The sequence below is a fragment of the Pongo abelii genome, chromosome 14, assembly GCF_028885655.2.
Source record: "Pongo abelii isolate AG06213 chromosome 14, NHGRI_mPonAbe1-v2.0_pri, whole genome shotgun sequence".
Taxonomy (NCBI): Eukaryota; Metazoa; Chordata; class Mammalia; order Primates; family Hominidae; genus Pongo; species Pongo abelii.
The window spans coordinates 114,838,259-114,860,406 of NC_071999.2; the positions used below are offsets into that span (position 1 = coordinate 114,838,259).

The following is a 22,148-nucleotide window of genomic DNA, read 5'->3' on the forward strand; positions in this document are numbered from 1 at the left end:
TTGGGGTGGGGGGAGCTGTGTGTGTAGGAGTATGGGTTGTGTGAGATACGTGTGGGTGTGTGGGGGGCTGTGTGTGGAGTGTGTGTGGGGGAGTTGTTGGGGGTGTGGGGCATGTTGGGGACTGTGGGATGTGTGTGTGAGGTTGTAGGGGGTGTAAGCGACTGTGTGCGGTGTGTGGGGTTATGAGGATGTGTGTGGGGTGTGTGTGTGGGGGGTATGTTGGGGGTATGAGGGTGTGGGGGGCTGTGTGTGTGGGGCTTTAGGGGTGGGTGTGTGGGGGGTGTGGGGGTTGTATAGGGGATGGTGGGTGGGGGAAATATGGGGGTGTGGGGTGTGGAGTGAGGTGGAGACTGTGGAGTGGAGTGGGTAAGGTGTGGTATGTGGGGTTGTGGAGGGGCTGTGTGTGTGGTCTGTGGAGCTGTGTAAGAAGGAGTGTGGAGTGGGGTGGGGCTGTGGGAGGCTGTGTGGGGTTTGTGGGGTGCATGTGGTGTGTGTGAGGGTGGCTGTGTGTGTGGGTGTACACACGTGTGTGTGTGTGTGTGTGTGTATGGTTAGGGACCTGGTGTGTGTGTGTGTGTGTGTGTGTGTGTGTGTCTATGGTTAGGGACCTGGCATTCATTCTCTCTTAGAAGCTTTGATACGAGCACAGGGCCATTCTCAATGGTATATGATGACAATTATTGCTTTCTAATTAAAAATAAAACATTATATGCAACTCCTGAAATAAATTTTTGATGTAATTATTTGTTAAAATTTGTATGACATTGTACTCTTCTCCAGAGAAAATTGCAATCACGGTTCCTTCCAAATAAAATTCCCTCTGCCACCACACAGTTTGGTGAACGCTTCTCTGGTGTTCGGCCCTGTTAGTGCAGGTGGAAGCACCTCACTGGCCTTGGGTCACCAGGAAATTAACGCTTGCACTGTCATTTCAATGTCATCTATAAGGGGCCTGTTTTCTCTCTTGAAAACAATGAGTAAATGAAGAGTAGTGAAGCAGGGGTGAATATCATGCTTCAGAAATGGAGAATTTGTTAGCAGTAATTTACCATGAACACATAGCGGCATTAAAATAAACGAAAATACTCAAATGGGTCTTCTAAGAGGAATTTAAGATGGAAACGTAAGCTTCAATGCTCGTGTGAGTTAAGCTGTATAAAAGGTGCAGAATGCAGGCTGGAGTTGGGTTAATCCAACAGAACAGAGGTTTCTGGCAAAGGATTCCGGGAATCAGTTCCCGGAGGGAGCTGCTGGCAAGGGCAGGAGCTGCCCTCAAGACCGCAGTGTTTCCTTCACCTGGACGCACCTGAGACACCACCCACGGCAGGACGGTGCAGTCTGTGCTTCAGAGTATGAAGCCCCACAGACTAATCATTTTCCTGTGTATTTTGAAAGTGGGAAATAAAGACTATGGTTTACATAGTGGTGTATCTTAACCCATGACATTAGGAAGCTCTTACCTGTAAAACTAGGCATGAACAGATGTGACCAGCTACTGAGGATATGGATACATTTAGCCCCAGGCTCTGCCTTTTTCAGAGCCTCACCTATGAATCCACTAAACACACCTTTCTCCAAAGCTGAGGTCAACACTCCAGCTCAGATACCCATGATGAAGTCGCACTTAGAGTCTGCCAGGCTCCTATGTTGCTCCCAAGCCCTGTTAGCATGTCACACCCTCTGTCTTGGCAATAATACCTCACCTGCCGTCCTCCTCTGAGAAGCACAGAACAGCCCGACACCCAGGAGCGTGCAGCTGGCAGACACAGCTGGCCCATGGTGTTCCACTGAACATAAACAATTTTTCCAAACCTAAACCCTCAGACCAGGTGTCTCTGTGCTCATGATGGAACAAGACCCCTCTGTAACATATGAACACAGACAAAAGTGATTATTACTCAAGCCACCCAAACACGGGCTACCCAAGACACCCTTGCTGGCTAATCTGAGTGATGCTGCTTCTTGACCAGTTACAGCCTTAGCCTGGCTCTTCTGCTGACTCCTTAGAGATAAGATTTACCATGAGGCCAATCATAGAACTAATCCATGTCCTGACAGCATCCAACCCACAGACTATCCCACTTCCTTGAACACCCTCTAAAATTACCTAACACAAGTCCACATCCTGTAAGTCCCTCTTGCTGAGATGCCCCACAATGCCTCACGGCCTGCATTCTCCCTCATTGCAGCCATGGTAACCCTAACATGTTTAGCCTCAGGTGTCCCTGCAGGTTGCAGGTCGTGGTGGAGAGCACTGGCACTCTTTCCCACCTTCACAATGCCTGCTTCCCTCATTCTTTGCCTAATAAGTCTTTCTTGAATCCCAGCTGGTTATTCTAGCTCTTGCCAGCTGCTCTCCTCCCTAGCCAGGTGATTATTAGGTGGCCATCTTTTAACAAATATTTTGGAAACCATATACTGGAGGATTGGCCTCAACTGACCTACATTGGAATTCCTCAATTCCCCTGATGCGGCACTTTGGTGCTGGATAATTTCAGGCATCCTGAAAGCACTATGCAGGGAAACTTCTTTGCATCCTTTGTTGCAATCTCTGGAGCTGAGTCTGTTCTTGTAGCCCCCACCAGCCCAGTGTTGTTGAGCGAATGACAGGTCTTGTACCATTGCCTGCTTGATATGTGACATTCTTAGAAATATTCAGGCATACATTTGTTGGATCTCTGCATTGGGAAATGAGTGTGAACCAGTCGTCAGCAGCAGTCTTCTAAATAGAAGTTTCTCTGATGATATGATTCACAGAAGCTGAGGGAGAGGAATAATTTTTTGCCTCTTTATCATCAGTCATGGATAACTTTTGCTGAAGGGTTAAGACACAGTGAATTCTGGCTCATACATATCAAAAGCGAATTTATTCCTTTCCTGACTTTAAATTCTTAAATATATTCAGTCTACATGTTGCATGGGTATTTTGACTGTCTGAACTCTAAAGTGAATATGTCAAAATCTTGACTTCTGTGGTGAGTACATGGTGTCTCTCTTCTTAAATTAGCTCTAATTGTTTTATAGATACATATGGATTTCTTTCAGGGACCAGACACAGAAGCCTGGAATATCCAGATTGGAAATTCACAGTTTATATTGGCTTTATTAGTTTTGCTCCAGTTTTCTTAGTAGTAGCAGCCTTATTTAATTCATTCCACAAAACTGAATGGATTAATGAAATCAGGTCAAATCTCCCCACCCCACATGGCTGGAAGAGTCTGACTCTGATATGTTTTATAAAGAGCCTGACTTACAGCTTGCTCTCGAGTTAAAAAGAAAAAAAAGTTCAAAAATAGTTTTGCATATTATATAAGGTTACATCCCTAAGTGATCAACTAGCACAGGGAAGGTAATTCCGTTCTTTTAGTGGAAGGCTAATCAGGTCTCTAATACCCCAGGCAGCCGCTCCCCTGCAGATGCTCAAGTCCCTCTTGGCTCTCTAATCACTAGACAGTCAGCCCCCTCTCCACCTGCTGGGAGTGTTTTGACAGAAAGCAAGGACTTGGCCCTAAGCAGCCTCTGATCCCTCCAATAAATAACGCTGCTGATCTTCACACCTCCTCTTCCGTCTGCCCAGCTTCAACTGCAGTCCTTCTGTGTAAACCTTTAACTTTTTTTATTGTATGGATTTTAATGTTCATTGTGGTGGCTACTTTGAGTGGTTTTACAGATAAAAGGGAGTGCACATGTCAGAGTTCAATGCAAATTCAGAAATTAAGTCTTTTTTTTTTTTTTTTTTTTTTTTTTACCTTGAGCAGGCTAAGGCTTCCCTGTTAATTAAAGAGCTGCGCTCCAGCTCTCCAGTCATAAAAGGACAGCAGCCAACTGCTGTGGGCTGAATTTGGGGCTGCCTTTGAGTCAACCTGAGCTGATGTGTTTTCTGGAATGACTTTTTCTTTTTTGAAGTAAATCTACAGGAATCGGCCTCATCAGCTGTGTGTGTTGAGAGGTGGGGACCGGGGAGGGATGTGTCAGACTCTGAGCGTGGACCAGAACTGCGCTCGGAGACTTTCAGTGAAAGCAGAGGAGAGATTTCCAAAGGTTGTATTTTCCTTCTGGTTGGAGCCTCTCATCCACATTGTGGTAAGTGGGTCAGCTCTGGTTCATTCTTCCTTTTAGAAGAACAGGAGAAATCCATGCAGGATTAACTCTGCATTTTCCACAAGTGAATTTAAGTTCCCTTGTTTTAACTTTAAAATGTGCATATGTCAGTATCAAAACCTTTTGCTTTGCTTTGGTTTTTGTTTTTGCTTTCTGATAGCTAGATTCAGCTCAGCCTAATTCAATCATTCTCTTTAAAATTTTAGCTCTAATTAAAGCTTAAAAAAGTCCAAATTCTGAAAGTCTTCATGAGTAAAGAGGAAATATTGAAAAGTTTTGAAAGACAGACAAAAAAAGTGATTTTTTCAGGTATAAATGTTTTAGCAAAGTCTTGTGTACAATTTAAGATTGAACCTCATAATAGAAAATAGCATTTTTTCTTATTCAAGAGCACATACACATACATTTTAAATGCCTGTATGGTATCTGTCATACAATTAAAACTGACACCTTTTTTTTTTTTTACAATATGTGATGTGTTTTGCATATATCATATTTTCACAAAACACAATGTACTTTTGGTAGAAACAGTGTATCTAGGTTGTCTGAATTTTTCAGCCTTGACATTTTATTTCTACAAAACAATCACTACCATTTGATAGAAGAAATAAAACCTAGTGTTAGATAGATCAACAGGGTGACTAAAGTTACAACAATCTGTACATTTCAAAACAGAAGAGAATAATTAAATGTTTCTAGCATAGAGAAAAGACAAATTCTTTAAGTGATGGATCCTAAGTACAGTGATTTTGTTTGTAAAAATTAGATGAATGTACTAAATTATCACATGTACCCTGAAACTATATACATCTATTATGTATCAATACAAATGTTTTAAGTTAAAAAATAACAGCCATCATTTATGAATGCTTCCTTTACTCAGATGTTAGTTCTTCATATGCATTATTTCACTACATGCTTACAACAAACTCATGAGTTAGACATTTTTGTTACTCTCTTAAGATATATATTTATAGCAAAGTGATAAATACACATGGTTAAAATAAACCAAATGATACTGAAGGTTCGTAAGGAAAACCTACAATCTCTTTGCCCCGTAGCTATTCTTACCTAGTTTTGCACCCCAGAGCAAAACATTTAACCATTTATGTTAGATTTGGGAGAATTTATCTCCAGATTCCTAAATAATATGTCAAGTCTGCAATTTTTTTTAGATGTTGTCTTATTGATATCCTGCTATTATGGATAGGGATTCAGCTCATCCTACACCACTCTCCATCTCCTATCACCCCATTGTGTTTAATATATACATGTAACTTTTAGTTTTGCTCCTGTCAGTCACCTAGGTAACTTCAAAAACCCTTAAGCCTATATTTATTGTTCTATCAACTATAGACAGTATTTCTCAACTCATTTTATAAAATGCAATTGGTAGTTCTTCTGCCCTCTCCTGCCCTGCCGTTCCCCTCTACTTTCTAATCTCGGTCATCCATGGTTTGCTTCTGATCAGCTTGAAACATACAAAATTGCCTATGTATGATTACTGGTGGTTTCATGTGGTTATGGTCAAGGTAAAGAACATTAGGTTGTGTTTCATAACCATTGTAAGGTCTTCCATATCTGTGGGATGGTTTCAAGATGGAAAACCAATTCATATTATTTATAATCTTGTAACTCTCTATGTGTGTTTAGAAACAGGGATCCATAACAGAAAAAGATAACTTTTCCTACTTTACCAGCCCTTATTGCAAGTGAGAAGTTGCCTTAGAATAATTCTCCTTTTGAGTAGTCCACCGTTCCCTATCCACGGCTGCTCCACTGCTGAAAATACCATTAGTACTGAAAAGGTGGATCACCAGCACCTTGGAGATAGCTGCTTTAGTGAGACATATGGGAAAGGGGGCAGAGATCAATATCAGCGTTACTTTCATTTGTTTATTCCGCAAATATTTATTGAGCACCTGCCATGAGCCAGAGATTGTGCAACAGAGGACAGAATGAATCACACAGCGAATCTGATTCCTGCCTTCAAGTTGCTGACACTCTAGTGGTAGTAATTTGCATGTGGCTTTCCACAAATAAACATTGGAGTGATAGAGAGAGACAGACAGAGAGACAGCACTAAACTTCTCACCTCTGATACAGAAATAGTAAAATTCTTATTTGTGTTAAGTGATCTGGAAGATTTTTTTATTTCCATATTTTTAAGAATTAAATTCAAATTCATATAACAAACCGAAAGCGAATTGTCTTTCCATGGTAGAAAAATATTTTTAAAGGTTGTTATTCAAGTGATAGGTTGAGACTTTTTGTTTTGTTTGTTTTTTAGCTGCTACTGACAAATATGAGTTGAAAGTGTCCACTTTCTGTTACTGGACTTGCTACTTCATAGAAAAAATCGTTTCAATGGTGAAATAGGCAGGAATGAATAAGTACGTGTTGAATTTTTATATGATTTGTAAGGATAGTTATGATCTCCTCTCGCATCATTTTTATTCATCGGAACATAAAACTGCTTTGCTTGAGATCAAGTGCAAGAAATCCATGTGTATGAACAACTGGAGTGCTGAACAAAATTACCTGTGGTTTATTTCTCCTTGTGTAGGTATTCTTTTTCGTAAATACCTTGGGAAAACAAGGGTTGTGTTCCCTCTAGGCTGTTACTTTGTAATTCAAGTATCAGTCATAGGTCACAGTCAGCTTATAGCTAAGAAGGATATGTACCATATAGAAGAGCATCTAGATCATAGCCCTCCATCCGTATGTTTGGAATCAGTGAAGAAGTAGAGCTATTTCAAATGAATTAAAAAAATATCAAATGCCCGCTGTGAGGTTTCTGTGAATTCCTAGGGAGCTAAAAATTTTTATGATTCCTTTTGGCTCTAAATTACTCCTCCACCAATTACTATAATTTTCTGTCTGTCTCACAAAACTCACATGCTTTCCCAGTTTTGGGCTGAGAGAGTTCGGACATGAAATGAGATCCTTTCTTTGTAACCTTGTACAGGCATGGAAAGAAAAGTAAACAAGAGAAAATCCATTCACAAAGGCCATTTGTGAGCATAGCAGATATTATACAAAGTTTGGGAAAATTGTCTTCAATTCCATGTCCAGTAATTTGGCCATCCATTTGCACAGTCATCCACTGTATTTTTAGACACACCCCCAGGATTTATTTGTACAAACAAAATTATTCAGCTGAAAAAAAGTCAGCAGTACTTCTCTAATTACTCCTATTTACCTAATCCTTGACTTTTTAAGATTACATTTTCTTGGACTCTGATTCTGATGCAAAACTTTTGCCAGCAATGCCCTGAGAGAGTGTAAGGGTAGGGGGAAATTGATGAACAAAGGTTGTTCAAGAGTTTCTGATTATGTCAGACAAAACTGCATTTGTACCTTGGCTCTGATATTTACTGATCATTGGCATTGCTTAATTTGCTGAACTTCTCTCTAAGCTGCAGCCTTTTTGTATGAAATGTGGGTAATTATAACATTTTACCTACTACGTAGAGCTGTGAGCATTGAAATAACACAATGCATCAAAGGTGCTTAGCATAGTGTCCAGTACCTTGTAAGAAGCCAATAACTTTCCTTTGTTAACATTGTATTATTAACGCTGCTACTGTTGACCCTTATACATTCAGAAGACTTCAAGTTCCATCAATCATCTTTAGAAATTTTTACTACTATAGAATTTACTACATTTAAAAATAGTTCCCTAGGAGAGAAGCAAAACTAAAAAGCAAAAGGTAAATGGTGGGGAAAACCATACCCTAGAGCTAGTATCTATAGTGTCTATAGTGAAATAGCTGAACTATTTCACTTTCTGTTAGAAATTCTAGGACTTTGAAATGAAAATACTTTGAAACTTAGCAACCATGGTATGAACAAGAACACTGTTTTTTCTTTCATTTTACGGTTGCTTTTGCAAAATGTAGTAAATGTAGCCCATAACAGACCTGCTAGTGATAACGGTCTTGCCTTAAATGCCAACCGGTATTTATTTTACTATGGTTTTTTAAAAGTAAATAAGCTTTTTCAACTTTATATTTTCCAGCAGGTCTTATTGAAAATGGGCTTATTTTTATGCCACTTTTCCTCATGAAGATTTTTTTTTAATTTTACAGAAAGAAATATGAAGAGAGAGAGAAAAAAGTAATCCCAGGTCCTTTTTACTTGAGGGCTTCTTGTGTGGCTTTGAACTCAGCAGGTAGGGTGTTTTGACCCATATAAAAGCCTTACAAAGGGACCACTTGTTTTGCGAGGTAGACGGAGATCACTGTGCATGTGTGCTTCATTCAGTGCCTCGTTTCCCTCTGCAGATGTGTGTCCCATGGAGCACCGCAACTGAATTTGAAGCTTTCAAAAGTAACATCTAGTATTTGATGAATTTGGACTGTGTTGTGAGAAAGTGGAAAATTAGAGAGCTTCCTGAAACCTGTTAGAGAATTTCCTGTTATTTATTTTAGCTGTACACCACCAGCAGAGTAATTATTTGAACTTTCGGTAGGTTCCATCCCAATAGATATTTAAAAAAATGAGAAGGAACATAATTTTAAATCACATATGTATAAATTATATGCAGAGGAAACAAAGGGGAAAACCAAATTAGTTCTTCTCTACTTAAAGAACTATAAATTACATGGTCATCTAAAAGTCAGATTGGGGACTAGACAGTTTATTTCTTTTTAAATATGACAATATAGTAATTTTTTTTCAAGTGTCAAGATGATTCTAAATTCTTCCATGCAGGGTATATGAGGAGGCTGTGTCCAGAGAAGTTATAAGATAATCCTAGGGACCCAAAGGCTGTGTACATTCACCTGCATCCCAGACTTTTGTCCCAACCTCCAACCCTTCCCTGAGCCTAGTCCTTCATATTTCTAGTCCTTGTGTTTAGAATAAGGCAAGGTAGGCAGTGGGTGAACACTGCTGAGTGTTTGGTTATGTGACCTTTATGTTGTCTTGAGGCGGTTTACCAAGACATTCAGGAGCCTACGACATTTCCTCAGGCCTCTCAATTTGGGAGAGTGTGACTTTGAAATTGGTGCTCTCAATTCTTTCAACCTGCTGTAGACTGAATGTTTGTGATGCAACTAAATTCATATGTTGAACCGAAATCCCCGGTGTGGTCATATTAGGAGGCTGGGCCACTGGGAGGTGAGGAAGTCATAATGGTGGGGCCCTCATGATGAGATTAGTGCCCTTATAAGAAGACACACTAGAGTTTTCTCTCTCTCTCATTGTTATGTGAGGATATGATGAAAAAAAAAAAAAAACAGCCCAGGAAGATTTCCATCACTGGACACCAGGTCTGCCAGTGCCTTGATCCCGGACTTTCCAGCCTCACAACTCTGAGAAGTACATGTCTGTGATTTAAGCCACGTGGCCTCAGGCATTCTCTTTTAGGACCCTGAATGGACTGAGGCACCACCCACACAGGCATACAGCATTTCATCAGTTTTTATAAGATGTAGACCTCTTGCACCTTTGGTTCTTTGTAGGCTATTTTTCCTTTCCTTAACTCTTGCCTCTCTGATGCACTCTTTGCTAGTCATTTTCTATATAATTGCGATCTTAAAAGAACATGTGTAGATTTTTAAGATATTGATAGGAGTTTTGAAGATGTTTTGACAGTAATTTAATTTCTTCTTCCAAGGGAATTTTTTGAAAATCAACATAGTCATAGAATATGTCACTAATAAATGAAAACATTAAAATGTAACCAAATATGGGGAAAAATCACGTGGTATGTTGCAACTGTGGCCTAGAGCCTTGCTTTTGAGAAATCAATCTGTCTTGACTTTGAAATATTAAATAAAGGCTATGTTGGAAGTGGGTGGTTTGGTCCTGCGATATACTGGACAATACTGAGGAATATTTTCACTCCAGAAAATAGTTCAATATTTGTAGAAGAATCTTCATTTTTAAACTACCACCAGTGGAATCTATTTTCCATCTCTACTCCTGCAGCTTTCTCTTATTGACTAAAAAGTTTCTAATGAATTTAGAGGCAAAACTAGAGAAAATATAACACTTGCTATGAAGTAGTGGAACAGGTATGGAAAAGCATATCTTGAATTGAGGGAACATTCCTAGACAAAGAACCTGGAAAAATGTCCAGTTTCCATTTAAGCCCTGGTTAAGCAGTATGCGGTTTGGAAGTGAAATAATGAGCCTATTGAAAAGTATGTAATAAATGACTATTTAGACTCAAAATCTAAAATGAATTATAAAGGATTTGCTCTTTGTTTTAAAAAATATATTCCAAAGGAATATTTTGAGATATCATGAAACACGTATCTCACCTAAAAACTGACTGAGAATTAGATTTGATGTGTGTCATGATTGTGTTGGGGATGAAGAGACAGAGGGAACAGCCAGTTTTGCTAATTAGGAAAATCCTGGACATGTTTACGTCATCTTACAATGTTTTGATCAATCTTGAAGGCATTAAATTGACTACTTTTCCTAATAGAGATAGTGCATGTGTTCTGAATTGTTAATTGGCTCTAAAATTAGTTATAGTTTATTTCTAAATTGAATCAAAGGTGGGAAAAATTCATGGACTTAATCTGAAATATGTTATTCATCAATTTCATATACAACTTTGGTTTTTTATGATTTTAGATGTCGAATCTTTGAAATAATATTTATATTATCTAATGATAACATTTGATGTTTGGATAGGTCATTGTCTTTTCATTTTAAATTTAAGCTACTTTTTTGCTTTCAATTCATGTGATTAACTTCTTTGGATGAACTTTTTAATTTTCTCTTACTCTGAGTTCATTTGAATGGCTTATTTTGTCACTTATAGCACTATCTATATTTTGCTACATTTAGCAGTTTGGTGGCTATGATTGTGCCAGGTTAAATGAAAAAAGACAGTTCAATAAATCATCCTGTTACAGCTGATGCATATGCTTATGCTGCTTTCCTGTTTCTCAGGCAAGCCTTAATAGATTACTCTCTTCTAAATCTTTTTTTCTTAAACACTAGTGATCCTTGATCAATAACAAATACATTCAATAAATATATTGAGTGCCTGTATTAGTCTGCTATTACACTGCTACAAATAAATAGCTGAGACTCGGTAATATATCAAGATTGATTTAATTGACTCACAGTTCTGCTTGGCTGGGGAGGCCTCAGGAAACTTACAATCATGGCAGAAGGGGAAGCAAATATGTCCTTCTTCACAAGGAGGCAGGTGAGAGAAATGCAAAGCTAAGGAGGAAAAGCCCCTTCTAAAACCATCAGATCTTGTAAGAACTCACTCACTCTCACAAGAACATGGGGGAACTAACCCCATGATTAATCATCCCCCATGAGGTCCCTCCCCCAACAGTGGGGATTACAATTTGGATTGCAATTTAAGATGAGGTTTGGGTGGGGATACAGAGCCAGATCATATCAGTGCCTATACTGTGTATAACCTAATGAGACATACTAGGATATTTTGGTGAAAAAGACATCCCTCCACCAAGTAACTAAATCTGAAACTTCCTTTTGGGAAGGCCAGGCAAGGACTAAAATACAGACTTGTAGTATTTGAAAAAAGAATGCAGTAGTAAGACGAAGGAAATGAAGTAACATTTAGAGAAGTATAGATAAAAATCATAGTGAGTGAATGGGGCCATTTATTGCAATGGAGATAGCACAAAAGAACTAGCAGAATGATCAAACCAAAGTTGAGATGCTAGTGGAGAAATTCTTGACAATACTAGCTCAAATATTAACATTGAAGTTGACTTAAAGTTTTGAATTATTGAAGTCATCTTTAATATATAAATTCGGGTCCTGGATTCTCAACTTTTCTATCATAAATGTTAGTGTAAGGCTTGATTTTTCTGATTTTGATGAATATTCCTTTAGCGGATTTTTATTTCATTCAAGGGTTTTAAGTAAGCACTTACCAACTTAATTGCAACTGTGTTTCTGTTTTCCTCACTATATTGTCAGCCTTAGAGGGCAGGTACAATGTCTGTTTTTCCACTTGTATACCTCTACACAGTTCATGGTAATGGGTACCATATTATTGAATAAATGGCTGGATGCATAGATGGATGGATGGATTGGTGGTTGTCTAGATGGATGAATGGATTTGGAATGCCTCAGCAGGATGATCCACTTTTGAAATATTCTATCCCTGTGTAAACATTTCTACTTTTTCAGGAATTATCAGCGGAGTGTTCTGTGGGAAACAAACCATATCTGGTAGTGGCAATGGGTTCTGATAATAAGCAAAGCCCTTGTATCCTTTATCATAGTCCTGTATCACAGTTACATGCTTGTTCAGTTTTATATGATCATTTCTTAAAGGACTGACTCTTAGACATAGTATGGACTCCTGTGAAAAAACTATATTTGAAAGCTAAATACAGCCATGAGTGCCAAAAATATAATTACCTCTGCTTTTAAGGAGCCCGTCCTAGTAATCTATCTTTGTTTATCTTACAGGAATACTCATCATCTGATTTGCTTCATGTGAAAAAAAAATCCCTTCCAATGTCCAAGTATCCTGCAATGTTGTAGGGTACTGATATGGTCTGGCTCTGTGTCCCCACCAAAATCTCATCTTGGATTGGAATCCAAATTGTAATCCCCACATGTTGGGCCAGGGTCCACGTGGGAAGTGATTGGATCATGGGGGCAGTTCCCCCATGCTGTTCTCGTGATAGTGGGTGAGTTCTCATGAAATTGATAGTTTTATAAGGGGCTATTTCTCCTGCACTTTGCACTTTTCTCACATGCCATCATGTGAAGAAAGACTTGTCTGCTTCCCCTTCTGCCATGATGGTAAGTTTCCTGAGGCCTCCCCAGCCATGCAGAACTGTGAGTTAATTAAACCTCTTTCCTTTATAAATTTCCCAGTTTGGGGTATTTCTTCATAGTATCATGAAAATGAACTAATACAGTAAATTGGTACCAGGGTAGTGGGGCGCTGCTATAAAGTTACCTGAAAGTGTGGAAGTGACTTTGGAACTGGGTAACAGACAAAGGTTGAAACAGTTGGGAGGGCTCAGAAAAATACTGGAAAATGTGGAAAAGTTTGGAACTTCCTAGAGACTAGCTGAATTGTTCTGACCAAAATTCTGATAGTGATATGGACAATGAAGTCCAGGCTGAGGTATTCTTAGATGCAGACGAGGAACTTCTTGGGAACTGGAGCAAAGGTCACTCTTGCTATGCTTTAGCAAGGAGACTGATGGCTTTTTTCCCCTGCCCTAGAGATCTGTGGAACTTGAACTTGAGAGAGATTATCTGAAATTGGCACTTATGTTTAAAAGGGAAGCAGAGCATAAAAGTTTGGAAAATTTGCAGCCTAATGTTGTGATAGAAAAGAAAAATCAATTTTCTGGAGAGAAATTCAAGTCTTCTGCATAAATTTGCATAGGTAATGAGGAGTCAAATGTTAATCACCAAGACAATGGGGAATTTGTCTCCAAGGCATGTCAGATACCTTCTCAGCCCCTCTCATTACAGGCCCAGAGGCCTAGGAGGGAAAAATGGTTTTGTGGGTCAGCCTCAGGGCCTCCTTATTCTGTGCAGTCTCAGGACATGGCACTAGATGTTCCAGCTGCTTCAGCTCCAGCCATGGGTAAAGACCAAGGTACAGCTCGGGCCTTTGTTTTAGAGGATGGAAGTCCCAAGCCTTGACAGCTTCTGCATGACATTGGTCCACTGGGTACATGGAAGTCAAGAATTGAGGTTTTGGAACCTCCACTTTGATTTCAGAGGATGTATGGGAATGCCTGGATATCCAGGTAGAAGTCTGCTGCAGAGGTGGAGCCCTCATGGAGAACCTCTGCTAGGGCAGTGTGGAAGGGAAATACGGGGTTGGAGTCCTCACACACAGTCCATATTGGGGCACTGTCTAGTGGAACTATGAGAAGCGGGCCACCATCCTGCAGACCCCAGAATGGTAGATCCACCGACAGCTTGCCCTGTACACCTGAAAAAGCAACAGACACTCAATGCCAGCTCATGAAAGCAGGGAGTGGAAGGGGTGGAGGGAGCTGTACCCTGCAAAGCTTCAGGGGTGGAGCAGCCCAAGGCCATGGAAGCCTACCTCTTGCATCAGTGTGACCTGCGTGTGAGACATGGAGTCAAAGGAGACTGTTTTGTAACTTTAAAGTTTAATGATTACCCCGTTGGACTTTCGACTTTCATGGGGTCTGTAGCCCCTTTGTTTTGGCCAACTTCTTCCATTGGAACTGGTGTACTTACCCAATGCCTGTATCCCCATGGTATCTAGGAAGTAATTAACTTGCTTTTGGTTTTACAGGCTCACAGGAGGAAGGGACTTGCCTTGTCTTGGATGAGACTGTGGACTTGGACTTTGGGCTAATGCTGGAAACAGTTTAAACTTTGAGGAACTGTTGGGAAAGCATAATTGTGTTCTGAAACGTGAGAAATATGAGATTTGGGAGGAGCCAGGAGTGGAATCATGTGGTCTGGCTATGTGTCTCCACTCGAATCTCATCTTGAATTTTAACCTGGATTGTAATCCCTATGTGTTGGGGGAGGGACCACGTGGGAGACGATTAGATCATGGGGGTGGTTCCCCTATGCAGTTCTCATGATAGTGAGTTGTGAGATCTGATGATTCTATCAGGGGCTTTTCCTGCTTCTCTTAGCACTTCTCCTGTGCCATATGAAAAAGGACATGTTTCCTTCCACTTCTGCCATCATTGTACATTTCCTGAGGCCTCCCTAGCCATGCACAACTGTGTGTCAATTAAACCTCTTTCCTTTATAAATTACCCAGTCTTGGGTATGTCTTCATAGCAGCAGGAAAATAAACTAATACAGTAAACAACAAACTAATACATGTACTTGCTCCCAGACTCTTAGTGGGGTAGCGTTGGTATAGAAAGAATGGAACCTCCACACCTCCACTGCCTCTTGTGGAGCTTTTTGGGACTGAACTCAATGTGCTCACACTTTCTTCAAAGCCCGCCAGTAACACAAGGGAGCTACGTACCTTGTCACCCTCTACAGTCCTTCCAACTGCCGTGCTTCTGCTAAACCTTAACTACTGGTTGTTCTCTTAGGGCTTCACCCCTCTCTTCTCTCTTGTTCCTGTTCTCTGATCCTACAACGCTCTCCCTCAGCTCAATCTCAGCATGTCTAAAAACTGCCCATTTTAAAAATAGGCAGTGTAAACATCATCAAGCTTCCCTTGATTTTCTCAGCTAGTCGGGATCTCTTTCCCACAGCATTTTGTAATTCTAACGATCGATAATTATCACTTTCAGTTTTGCAGATTTCTGGAAACTCTGATTTTAGTTTCCATCACTGTTTTGGAAGCTTCACATGATCATTTTAGTCGTGCAGATAGGCCTAGGGCGGCATCTAAATGTGACCTTTACTGCATGCATCAGGGGCCTATTATCCAGCCTTTGTAGGTCCTGGTGGCATGGCTTCTGCCTTTGCCCTGCTCCCCTGTAGCTATGCGGGTGTTTTCTCGGTTCCTCCACTAATAATTTGCCATTATATAGGAGTGACCAATGCTGCAGCCTCTGCCTAGGAGCCTTCCCCAACTAATGCTGACTCATCGTGCACACCTCGTCTTAAAGCTTTTTCATCAGACCTAGCCAGAATCCTCCCTCGCACCCCCACAGGTAAATTACACCTTTCCTGTTCTTCTGTCTCATCTTAACCTATTCCTGACTTTCATGGTATTTTTCACAATTGCTATATGTACGTTAAACATAATAAATACACACACGCATATATATACACACACATAAATATATATATATATCTGTGCAGAAACAAATACATATCTGAACTCACTTACCCACAAATGATTTTTTTTTTCTTTTTTGAGACAGTCCTGCTCTGTCGCCCAGGCTAGAGTGCGGTGGCACAATCTCAGCTCACTGCAACCTCTGCCTCCCCTTAAAGCTATTCTCCTGCCTTGGCCTCCTGAATAGCTAAAATTACACGCATGCACCACCACGCCCAGCTAATTTTTTGTGTTTTTAGTAGAGACGGGGTTTCACCATGTTGGCCAGGTTGGTCCCAAACTCCCGACCTCAGGGGATCCACCCTCCTCAGCCTCCCAAAGTGCAGGGATTATAGGTGTGAGCCACCCCACGATACTTTTGAAAGTAAATCCTTGTAACCAAAATCAATGTAAAAAAATTCTTTAATCTTTATTTCTTGAAGGACATTGAAAGGGACCCAATGTGTGAGCCCAGCAACACTCTTCACAATCTCTCTTCCTCACTGCCTTATTTTCCATAGGCAGGTTCAGCACCTCTCACTGGCTGACAACTCAAGCCTCTCCGCAGGCCAGCCCAGGAAGCTATGGAGTCCCTGGAAGATTCCTCCTCATTCTTTTCAAGGCCTTCTCCTGTGCTTTCTCCTTAATCTGCCCAGCCGTTCTTCTTATTCTGTATCACACACTGCTTGGGCTGCAGGCTTTGTACTGGGTAGAAAGGGCTAGAAATTGGTTCAAAGACAAAGGGGGCTTCAGAAAAAGGGAAGACAGTGGGAGTGCTCTCAGTTCCCTGGGCCATCATGTTTCCTTAATGCTTAGCCTTTCTCTAGACTGTGAGTCCCACGAGGGCAGGGCCCGTGTCTGTTCTGTTCATGGCACATACACCAGTGAGGTGCCTGGCCCCAAACAGGTGCTCAATGATATCAGCCAAGTGAATGAATGAAGGAACAATTTCGAAGTCATTAAGCTGATGAGTAAATGTAGTACTGAACGAAAGACACTAGAGGGAGATCAGAGAAGGACTTTAGCAACATGAACACAGCAGAAGCCAAGATTCAGCTGTGTTTGATAGCGTGGAAATTTCATTTCTGCTTCTTTGTCTTCAATTTTAAAAATTTTAAAAATAAAATAAAAGCAAATTTTATATATAGATTTATTTATTTATCTGAACTGAATCCAACACAAATCCTTTCTGTTTTTAATATAGGTCATGATGGCCCTACCATTTGTAGAATAATGTTAAGACTGTAGATAGACATTCCAAAAAGATACTTATTTGAGTAAAAGCCTCACGGAATGGCCCTGAATAAACAGATTGGCTAGAAGGAACACCACTAACAGTCATCTGAAAGGATGCATCATGGACACTTGAAAGAGCGCTGGGGAGGAAAACATTGGGCCCAAAAGGAAATTGTCAGACCGTCCTGACAATTTCATAAAGTATATAAGAGAAGCAGGAAATTATTTAGGAATAAACAGAATAAGGTTCATGTGAAGCTCTGGGACTGACTGACTGTTACACCTGAAACGGGTATCCAGGCTTACTCTTTTTTAATCTTGACAATCCCCTCTCTAGACATTGTTTGTCCATCTGTAAAATGGACTAACAGTAGTACAGAGTTTGTAGGATGAGGAGGTGGCAAAGATTAAAGGAGAGAGTGCACATAAGGACTAACACAGGGACTGGACCAGCACACACATAGTCAGAATGTACTGTGTGTGCTCCGTCGATGCCTTTCCATGAAATTGATTAAGTTTACTAACATTTGCCTGCCTCAGCCATTTCCTCTCTTGGGCTCATTTTTTAATGATTACGCTGCACTAGACATTTTTTCTTGGACTGTACTTCAAAATTTTTGGGACCTGGAGCGCTTTGTGGGCAAAGGTACTCTTCTCTTATTGTTGAAATCCTCCTGCGTGTTGGTTCATCTGGAGAAATAGAAAGACAAGGGCCCTGCCCTTGTTTATGAAGAAGCATAGAGCACAGTGCTACTCTAAAATCATTTCAAATTGCATGCATAGGTGCTGATGGAAGCATGCGATGTCGAAGTTATACAAGCATTTTAAGTTCAGCCACATTCACGCTGCCATTTATAGTAAATCCTCCTTCTTATATTTGCTTTATCCTTGGCTGCAGTATTGCTGGATCTGGCAGAGGCTCTGATAAGCAAATGGCCAAGAGCTATCTTGACAAGGAAGAGGTGACCTTGAGGCAGAAGAAAGGAGGAGAGCTGGGAGAAACAAGTAGATAGAATTGCAGAATGGTTAAAAAGAAAAAAAGGAGCTTTTGCCTTTACTTTCAGCTTGTCTGTGTTAGTGCTCTTTTTCCTCTAGATAGATAAGTCTACCGGAAGTTCATTTCCAGATGCTTCAGTAAAAAATTAAGTTGACTCATAGTAATAAAAGAGATGACAGGAAAGTCTTCAGTGGGTGCAAAAGCCATAATGTTTTGAATGATGAATTCTTATATGAACTTTAAAAATTAAAGATATCCATTAGGTATCACATATATCATTTTGAAAATGATGTCGTGTATTCTGCCTAAATTTGAAAGAGGTGAGGTATCAGTTCAAAGATTTGAGTCCATGTAGTTTAGCTTTCCATAAATAAGAGTAAATCAACATAAAATATAAAGAGACAATGGCACAGTAAGATCTTACAGCCTTTTAGTTTTAAAGACCTGGGTGGTGGACCTGCTCTATTGTTTTCAGTTGTGTTACATCACAATGAAAAGAGAAAAAAAGGACCTTAAAAAATGAATCAAATTAATCATTTTAAAAAGTTCTAAATTGGAAGTCACACTGAAACAAATGAAAAAGGAATTAATTTGGAACTACTAGAAAAATAGCATGTAGCCAGTATTGGATTCGATTCAATTTCAAATCAGAACAACTTTTATGTTTTACCATCTGCCTCACCAAGAGCCTTATAAAATTTGAACACTACAGTCTTTAGAGATTCACATATGAGGGAAGCTTTTTAAAGACCATTTGATGAATATAAAACCAGAATAAATAATGTTGGTTCTTGTCCATAAATAGAGTTAGTAATTAGTGATTACTAAAAAGATAAGTCACATCTGTCATATCATGGGCTCAGATATTCCATTTGAACTTCTGCTCTCTACACAGTCCCACAGTAGTCCAGTTTACTGGTCTTCTGACCCATGGTAGGTAAGCAAATTGAGACTCAGAGAAGACAAGCCAGGGGAGTGTGCTCCTCCAACTTGTAAATTGAAAAAAAAATGGAATTGAAGCTATGGCTCTAAACTGTTGAATTTAGGCATAATACTTATTTTTAAAAATAGGCAAGCAGCATGAAACAGAAACAACTTATTTCTGCAAAATGCTTGTGTTCCAGTTGTGTATTAAGATGAGCTAGATAGAAGGCAGGTCATATTCTGATAAAGTAGACTCTTTATTTTCTTCACATATACACACATGCATGTGCATATTTGTAGAGATTTGAATCGCTTGTTGGCTTTACTTTATGGATAAGATATGAACATTTTATTTGCCCATTTAGTTGACTCTTCTGCAGCTCCTCTGGACATACACTGTAACATATGTGCCTTTACAGTCCTGTGTCTTGCACGTTGCCTGCTTAATGAGTTAGTGAATTATTAAGGAAAGGAATCCTCAACAAGAAAAAAAGGAAAAAGAGAGACAAGATGCTAATACTAGAAAAAAAGTAATAATATCTTGAATCAAGGTTTTACCGAAGCTAATCATTTTAAGAAAATATAAGATTCTACAGGAGACAGGATGCTTGAGTGGTAGACACTAATAAGACAGATCCAGCTACTGTCTGCACAGTCTTGACAGAAATGCCTTCAGGTTTAAAAATACTAAATCACTAAATGTTTACTGATTTAACATTTAACATGTGCCAAGTACTCTGACTGGGTTAAAATGTCAAACAAGACATGGTCCTTGCCCAAGTGGAGTTCACAGGAAACACTCGAGGAAATAAATAAATGGACTATAAAGTGACAGGTGCTGAGATAGTCCCTGCACTACACAAAGCAGGCCTCAGAGGAAGGGGCACCATCTATCAGGGTGGGATTAGGAGGGGTAGGCTCTGACTTTTGACAACCCATTCCCATTAACTCCTTTTAGACCATGAGAAATGTAACTCATCAAGAGTGATACCTAGTTTACATTCTTGCTGCCCTGTTAGTAGAGCCTGTCTTCCCTGCTAAATGAGAAAATAAACCAAGAAAATTATTTCAAGAACTAGGTCTTGAAATTAAACCAGTATTCAACTTGGGGAGATGTAGCCAGGTTAAGGAGAAGGGGTTATTCCAACACAAAGACTCTGAAGCAAGAAATAGCACTTCATGTTTGAAGATGATATAGTGTTCAGGGAGTGGAGCTGAGATGAAAGAGACAAAAAGTAAAGCTAACTGAACTTGTAAAATAAAGTTTATGGCTTGGAAAGATGGGATTGATTATGGCCACACTTTAAGGTCAAGAAAACAAATTGGGCACATTGTCTTAAGAGGGCTAAAGTTTAATTAAATTTGATTAAAGTATAAAAAAGAATTGATTTCAGCATTTTCTGAATATGGTAGGGCTCATTTGTGTGTCTGGGAAATCTACATAATCTTTCTGGATTTGACATTCTGTCTGCCTGTAAAAACATTGGAAATATGTAAATGAGTGATTGTATCTAAATGTGTCCTCAATTCTGGATATGCTTAAGATATTCTAAAATTTATCTTTACTTGTCTCCTCTTTTTATTTCTTGATATCTAGTTAGGTAACATGCCCTCCTGGTTATGCTCATGGAAGTTATCATTTCATGTGTAAGAAGCCACCTTCAAAACTTAGTGTCATAATAGTTGAAGAAGGAACACTTCCCAATCATTCTATGCAGCCAGAATGCTCTTATCCCCAAACCAAAGACATTCTATAGAAACCTCAGACAAAAGTCCCTTATGAATATAAAAAGCAAAGTATTCAACAAAATGCTAGCAAACCTTATGCAGAAACATATAGAAAGTTTTATTCACTGTGACTGAGTTGGACTTATCCCAGGAGTATTAGGTTGGTCCAAGACATGAAAATCACTGAATATAATATATCATATTAACAGGCAAAGTATTACAAAAGACAAATTAATAGGTAAAGTAACACAAAAGCCAAATGATCATCTCAGTAGACTCAGAAAAATCACTTGACAAAATATAACTCCCTTTCATGGTAAAAACACTCAGTAAATGAGAAACAGAAAGATGCTTCCTGAACCTAATAGAACTTTATTCCTAAGATGAGGAACAAGACAATAATCTCTGCTCTCAACACTTCAATTCCATAATGTACTGAATGTTCTAGCCAGGGCACTTGCATAACAAAATGAAATAAAAGTAATTCAGATTAAAAAATAAGAAGCAAAATTATCTATTCTTAGACAACATGATCTTGCATATAGAAAATTGTAAGAAATCCATATAAAATGTAGAACCAATAAATGAGTTCTGAATGTTTACAGGATGCAAGATCCACAAACAAAAATCCATTGTGTTTCTACAAGTCAGCAATGAACAACTTAAAGATGAACCTACAAAAACAATTCTAAATACAAATAGCATCAAAAAGAATAAAGTGCTTAGGGATAAATTAACAGAACAAGTGCACGATTTGTACATTTATAACTATGAACTATTGTTTAGAGAAATTAAAGAAGCCCTGAAAGGGAAAGGCATTATTTTCCATGGATTAAAAGACATTATATTGGAAAGATGGCAATGCTCCCCCAAAGTGGCCTACAGATAAAATGCAATCCCTGTTAAAATTACAGCTGGACTTTTTGCAGAAATTGACAATCTGACCTTAGAATTAACACATAAATGCAAGATATCCAGATAACTAAAAACTAACTTTAAAAAGAAAACAAAATTATAAGACTGACATATCCCAGTTACAAAATTACTACAAAGCTACAAAATAATCAAAACAATAAGATACTGGCATAAGGCTGGATATATAAATCAATGGGATATAATTAAGAGTCCAGAAATAAACACTTACATTTATGACCAATCAATTTTGACAACAGTGCCAAGACTATTCTATGGGAAAAGAAGAGTCTGTTCAACAAATGTTGCTGAAACAACTGAATATCCATATGCAAAAGAATGAACTTGGACCCATACTTCATACCATATACACAAATTAACAAAAAAATAGACCATAGAACTAAATGCAGTTGCTACAATTGTAAAATTCTTAAAACACAGGAGTAAATTTTTGTGACCTTGGATTAGGCAATGGTTTCTTAGATATCATGCCAAAATCGCAGTGACAAAAATGGTAATTTGACCTACATTAAAATTGATAAATATTAT

At 39.2% G+C, this 22,148-nt stretch overlaps 1 protein-coding gene across 5 annotated transcripts in view; it reads left to right on the top strand.

Moving 5' to 3' along the window:
- The window catches only part of MYO16 (myosin XVI), a 717,368-nt gene that overhangs the window by 95,226 nt on the left and 599,994 nt on the right, over nucleotides 1-22,148 (top strand). The window contains exon 1 of one of the 5 annotated variants that reach the window (XM_054529221.2): nucleotides 10,812-12,752. The exons of the other annotated variants lie outside the window; for them this stretch is intronic. The gene's annotated coding sequence lies outside the window, so the exon portion shown is untranslated. Of the gene's footprint in view, nucleotides 1-10,811; nucleotides 12,753-22,148 lie in introns of those variants that run through there. 5 annotated transcript variants of the gene reach the window in all.